Here is a 6,670-nt window from a genome sequence, read left to right on the forward strand (position 1 = left end):
GGGAGGGACCGCGGGGGCTGCGCGGCCGGGCCGGCACCGGGGAGCACAGAGCGGGGACAACCGGGCACCGGCATGGGCAGGGGACAGCCCGGGACCGGGACGGGGATGGGAATGGGACACCCAGGGACCGGGATAGGGATGGGACACTCAGGGATGAGTAGGGGACACCCAGGGACCGGGACGGGACAGCCAGGGACCAGGACCAGGCAAGGGACATCCCAAGAACAGGACAGGGATAGGAATGGGACATCCAGGGAGCGGGCAAGGGACATCCCAAAACCAGGACAGGGATAGGAATGGGACATCCAGGGAGCGGGCAAGGGACATCCCAAAACAAGGACAGGGACAGACAGGGGACATCCAGGGACCAGGACAGGGACATCCCAAAACCAGGACAGGGACAGACAGGGGACACCCAGGGACCAGGACAGGGACATCCCAAAACCAGGACAGGGACGGACAGGGGACATCCAGGGACCAGGACAGGGACATCCCAAAACCAGGACAGGGATAGGAATGGGACATCCAGGGACCAGGACAGGGACATCCCAAAACCAGGACAGGGACAGACAGGGGACACCCAGGGACCAGGATAGGGATGGGACACCCAGGGATGAGTAAGGGACACCCAGGGACCGGGACCAGGACAGGGATGGACAGGGGACACCCAAGACAGGATAAGCCAGGACAGAAGGACATGGACAAGGGGACGAACCGACCAGGACATGCACAGAGGGAGTGGGCAGGGGAACCACAGGACAGGGACCGGCAGGGCGAGCCAAGGCCAGGCGATGCGGGAGGAGGAGTGCAGAAGGACAAACGGACAGGAAATGCCAGGACAGGGGGACAGAAGTGACGGGGGCTGGCACGGGCAGACACAGGGGACGGAAACACCCGGGTTGGGGATGACGGAGGAACAAAGGCTGAGACAGACCCACAGGGAAAGGAAACAGCGAAGACAGGAAACAGCAGGACAGACGGACGGAGCCTGATCTGGCGGACATAGGGACAGGGACAGCCAGACAGGGCCCAGCTCAGGCTGCGTGGCTCACAGGAGATCATCCCAAAGCCATTATTAAGCAACCGCTTAATTAACTCCCACACCTGAGTCTTGGGGTGCAAACGGCACCTCGAAGGCGCTTTAGTGACAGCAGGTGACTGCGACACCACGGCACGAGCCCCGAGTCACCACGGCACAGCCAGGACCCGGTGCCAGCCCTGGGGTGGTGGGGACAACGCCGGAGGGGAAACGGAGCCGCATGTGACGGGAAAGCGGGAAGAGGCACAGGAAACCCAGGAGGAATGACGGCCACAGCCCGCGGGGACGCACGGACACGGGGTGGGGAGGACAGATGGACACGGCGGGGCTGGAGCCTGGGTTTGGCACAGGGCTGAGCACAGCGGGGGCGCCAGGGGACAGAGGGACGGTCTCCTGGTCTCCCACCGCTGCACCCCGAGGTGGCTCCTCTGCTGCTGGTGAGTGTCACCATCGCCACGCCGGTCCCCAGCGGGGATGCAGCTCCGTGCGCGGGGTGATGGGGCGAGCGGTGGGACGATGCTGAGGACGCACAGTAACCTCCTGCTTGACACCCAGCGCAGCTTGGGCTCGTGCCAAAGGCTCCGGTACAACCACGCGATGCCCTCGCGCCCCGGATCAGCGCCGACCCCCTCGATGAACCCCGCCACGAGCAGCCGTTTTGCCAGCCCATGCCACACAGCCACAGCTGCCGAGCATGAGTTTTCCTTGACACAATTAAGAAAGTCTGTGTCAACAACGACTTCCTCCAGGCGCCCGGAGAAACCTCAGCATCACCAGAAAAAAAATAAACGACCCGGCCGTTGGCCGCCAAAGCGCCAGGAACTCGGGGCTGGAGAGAGGCCGTGGGGTCCGATCCTGCTCGTGGGCACATCCCGGCCGGCTGGTGGCCCCCCCGGTGTCACCCGCCCTTTGCACGCTTCACGTACAGCCAGACACACGGACACAGGCGGACGGGACAGTTGGCTGTCCCAGGATGCTGAAACAGCCGCCCTGGGGTGTGCGATGGGGGGGATCTCGTGCTCTGGAACGCGTGGGCGCCAGCACCCGCGGGAGCGCTGCCACCACCGCTGTCCCCTGCCCTGGGAACCGTCCCAGCAGCTGGAGGGAACAAACAGTCGGATGTGAGTGACGGGACGTTTCCTCCCCGCGAGGGCGCAGCCGGACGCCCGCACCCCGTCTCCATCCACCCACGCTCAGCACCCTGCGGCGGGTCCCCTTGTCCCCACCCCCCCTCCTGAGTGTCCCCAAGGACCGTGGTGCCACCATGCACCCAGCGAGCCGATGCTCCCTCCCTCCTCCCAGCCTCTTTGTCTCCCCCAGCCCCACCCCAGCACCGAGACCCCCCCCAGGACACCCAGCTCCTCATCCCCATGCGCAAGGAGGGGGCAGCGCACGCCACCCTCGCAGGGTGTCCCCGAGCCCAGAGCTGCCGTCACCACTCTCCCCACACCCCATTCCATAACCAGCCACCCGAAAATCACCCGCCGCCAAGGCAGCTGCCTCCCTCCTGCCCACCCTGCCCGGCCGAGCACAGCGGGTTCATCATGCCTCGATTCCCCCCCGGCTCAAACCGCGGCAGCTGAAGACGTGGAGCTGGGGGAGCACAAGCCCCCGCCCCGAGCTGCCGCTCCCTGCGGAGCCGCTTCCACGCCGCAGACAAAGGGAGCGAGAGGGGAATCCTGCCCGGGCAATAGGTTTTAACCTAATCCTGCGGATTAAAATTAAGAAAAACCAAGGCAGGGTGGAGGAGCGGGGCTGGCGTGGCCGGAGGGGCAGCGGCGCCAGGGCAGGACACGGTGGCAGCACCGCTCGGCCACAGTGGGGCTGGGGACAGGGACACCCGGCCTTGGAGGTCCCCATCAGGGCGGGGGTCTCACACAGACCCTGCTCACCGTGACACAGGCGGAAAAACGGGGTGCACGCCCCGGTGCTCAGTACCCTCCTGGTGCTCAACACCCTCCCGATCGAGAGCTCCACTCCCCTCTCGGCAGCCACCGCGGCACGAAGCCATTTTGAGCCGCGAGACGAGAGGGTGACGGCCCCCACCCCTCCTTCCCCTGCCCGCTGTGGGTCTGCCGGGGATAAACAAGAGCAAGGCCACGGGCATCTGTGGTGGGATCGGCGAGGAAACGCGGCGGCGAAGCGGAGCAAAGCAGGGCAGCACGGCGGGGGGGGCACGGGCGAGCCGGCGCAGACTTACGTGCTCATCCCCCATCAGGGAGGGGCTGAAATCCTGCTGGGAATTGGGGCACCCTGGGGACCCCTCGCTCCGAGCATCCCCGGCTGCCGCGGCCCATGGCAGTGGGAGGGCAGCCCCCGCTGCCTGCTCCTGCCCGCTCCTGCCTGTCCTGCCCGGTGCCAGCAGGGATGCGTCAACCTGCTGCCGCTCACGGCCTCCAGATCACCCCGGCTCCTCCAGCGGCATCGCTGCCAATCAGGGCGGCGGGGAAGGCGTGCGGGCTGCTCAGGAGCTCCTCTGCATTGCAGCTGGATGTGTGCGAGGGGAGAGGGGTTTTTTCCAGCCCTGAGCCCCGGCAGGCAGCAGCAGGCAGCAGCAGGCAGCAGCAGGCAGCAGCAGGCAGCAGGGCTGTGGGTGCTCGCAGCCCCGGGGAGGATGCTGCGGCGGGGATGGGGATGTCAGCACAGCACGTGCAGCCCCCGCGGTGGCTTTTGCTGCTCTGGTGGATGCTGGCGAGGTCCCGGGGGTCCGGCGGGGCTGGCGAAGGCACCGGCGCGTTCTCGCCCACGCCACGCACCCACCCGTGTGCTTCCCCCTGCCACGGCCCTTCCCTGGGTTGGGTCGGGGGGGGTTCGCAAGCACGCGGCCCTCAACGTGCCACAAAAGCTTGCTGCGTGCTGGGGACGTGTTGTGCCCAAAGCCGTGGCTCTGCCCCAGTTCCCAGCACAGCCCCAGACCCTCTGCCCCTGGGTTGGGGGGCATTAAATCCTGCACTCGGATCTGGGCCGAGCCAGAAGGACGGGGCTGGGGGGGAAGCACGAGGCAGAGCCCGAGGGGCACTGAGGCTGCAAGAAAGGAGCTGGACCCTCGGTGCACAGCAGCCAGGAGGTGAGATGCTCAGCCAGGGAATAGTCCCCCAGCCCAGGGAGCCTGGCTGGGGGAGCCCTGTCTATGTGGAGCCACAGCATGGGGGGGACCAAAAGCACCCACGGCCCTGGGTGGGCACCCAGGAGGGACATCGCGACACAGGAGCCAGGACAGCTTCTGGGAGTGTTGGCTGGGGGATAACAGGACCAGGAAAAAAAGACCGATGGACATAGCCTCATCCAAGCGCGCCTAGCTTTTTCCACACCCCACGGCAGCTCGAGCCCCTCCGGCGAGCAGAAATCCCTTCCCCAAATCCCGCTACTCGCAGCGGGTGGGGCAAGACACCTCGGGCTGAGATGGAAACCTGTGGCAGAGTGGGGACTGTCCCCTCCCGGCCACCTGCCCCCTCCGCGTTGGGCGAGGGGACAGAAACCGTCCCCGTGGCAGGGTGAGCATCCACAGGTGCCCACGCACACACCACAGCCTGTGGGAGCACTGGGGTCGGCGGGGCTGGGATGGGACACAGGGGACCAGGGTGGGCTCAGCCCCAGGGGTGCACGTCCCAGCAGCGGGCAAACGTTGCTGGGGGGTCCTGGGTGAAGCCGCCGAGTGCTGCTGGGGGTCCCAGTTTGGTGATCTGGGGGCAGCTGGGAGGTGATGCTGGGGTGGGGAAGCAGGTGGGTGGCAGGAGGGGGACACCAGGGCAGCAGGTGGGGAGCGCAGGGAGGGCAGCTGGGGTCCCCCAGCAGCAGATGGGGGGATAACCGGGGGGTCCCGGTACGAGGCGCTCCTCACCCTCAGACCCCAGCCTGGCGCCGAGCCCCGTGGCTGCTGGACCCGTCCCGTCCCGTCCCGTCCCCGCCGCGGTGGCCGCGGTCCCGGTCCCCGGTCCCGGCCGCTCCTACCTGCTCCATGGGGCCGCTCAGGGCGCCGGCGCGGCGGGCGGGCCGCGGGCCATGGGCCGGTCCCGGTGACGGTGACAGTGCCGGTGGCGGAGCCGGCGCGCCCCGGAGCGGCCCCGCTGCTGCTGCCGCCGCCTCTCGCCGCCGCCGCCCGCGCCCGGCGCCGCCCGGCGCATCCCGGCAGCGGCGTCATGTGAGCGGCGGCGGCGGGAGGGGGCGACGCCCAGCCCCACCCAGGGCTCCGCCACCGCCCGCCCCTCCGGCCGGTCCCCCCGCGGCCCCGCCAGCCCGACCCCGCTCCGGCCCCCTCCCTGCGTCCCTCCATCCTTCCCTGCATCCTCGCTCCATCCCTCCCGCATCCATCCCTCCATGGCAGCGCTGCATCCTGCCTCCCACCTCCCCTCACACCCCCTTATGCTCCTCATCCTCCTTCTTTCTCTCCATCCAGCCTTCCTTCCACTCTTCCTCACCCTTCATCCATCCATCCATCCATCCTCCCATCCCTCCATCCATCCTTCCATTGATCTTTCTTTCCATCCACCCACCCATCCCTCCATCCATCCCTCCATCCCTCCATCCATCCCTCCATCCATCCTTCCTCCATCTTCCCAACCATTCCCACTGATCCTTCCTTTCTCCTCCCCACCCACACACCCTCCACCCATCCAGCTCCCCGTCCATCCATCCTGTCCCCCCCAACCTTCACACGTCCACCTGTCTGTCCGTCCATCCGCCTTTCCCTTCATCCCATCCTCCTTCCACCCATCCACTCACGCAGCTCCCATCTCCCGAGGGTCCCCGGGGGCTGCTGATGTCCCAAGGGTGCCGGGGCTGGTGGCTGTGCCCAGGGTTGTGGTGACACCGTCTGAGCAGCGCTGGCTGCCCCCGCGAGCGGCGGGTTCGTGGCCCCTGGCCCCGCCGGTGGCATTTCCCGGCGCGGCAGCCAAGCCCTCCAGCCTGGGTAAATATTAGCTCGGAGGCAGCGCCGGTGCCAGGCCCAGGGACCCGCTGGGGACACTGCCAGCGCCCTGCGGGACTCGGCCAGGAGCACCCGGCCCCACGCCGGGCCTCGCTCCCTCGGTCCCCCCTGCACGGCCTCATACCGTGCCTCAGTTTCCCTTGCACGGCCCCACGCTCTGCCTCAGTTTCCCTTGAGTGCTCCCGCACCTGCCCCAAGGCATCGGGCTGAGTGAGGATGAGGAGGGGCAGAGCACCCGGCCCATCCCTCCGCACGGCCCAGCGCCAAGCCGGTGCCACACCGGGGGGGACGGGGTGACCTGTCCCCCACCTCCGGGTCAGTCCGGGCCCGCGGTTCGGGCAGGGCTGGCAGAGGAGGGGGTCGGGCTGGGGGAGCAGCGCAGCGACACCCCAACGGGCTTTTGTCAGGCTCAGACCTGGCACGGGGTGGGCAGGGGACCCCCGCAGACCCCCCCGCCTCGCCTGGGCACCCATGGGGGCTGGGGGGGGTCCCCAAAGGGGGTCCCCGGGTCCCCGCGCTGCAGCAGCGCCCCAGGGGCTGGGGGGAGGAGCTGAGCAGGGAGCGGGTGGGAAGAAAGCGGCTTTTGTCTGGGGGGTCCGAACCTCGCCGGGGGGGGGGAGCGGGGGAAATTCGCTGCTTTCTGATGCTAATGAGCTGTTAAAAATAAAGCGCTGCGCAGCGCAGCCATGTTGGGGCTTTTCCAG

This window comes from Caloenas nicobarica, chromosome 24 (assembly GCF_036013445.1).
Source record: "Caloenas nicobarica isolate bCalNic1 chromosome 24, bCalNic1.hap1, whole genome shotgun sequence".
Lineage (NCBI taxonomy): Eukaryota > Metazoa > Chordata > Aves > Columbiformes > Columbidae > Caloenas > Caloenas nicobarica.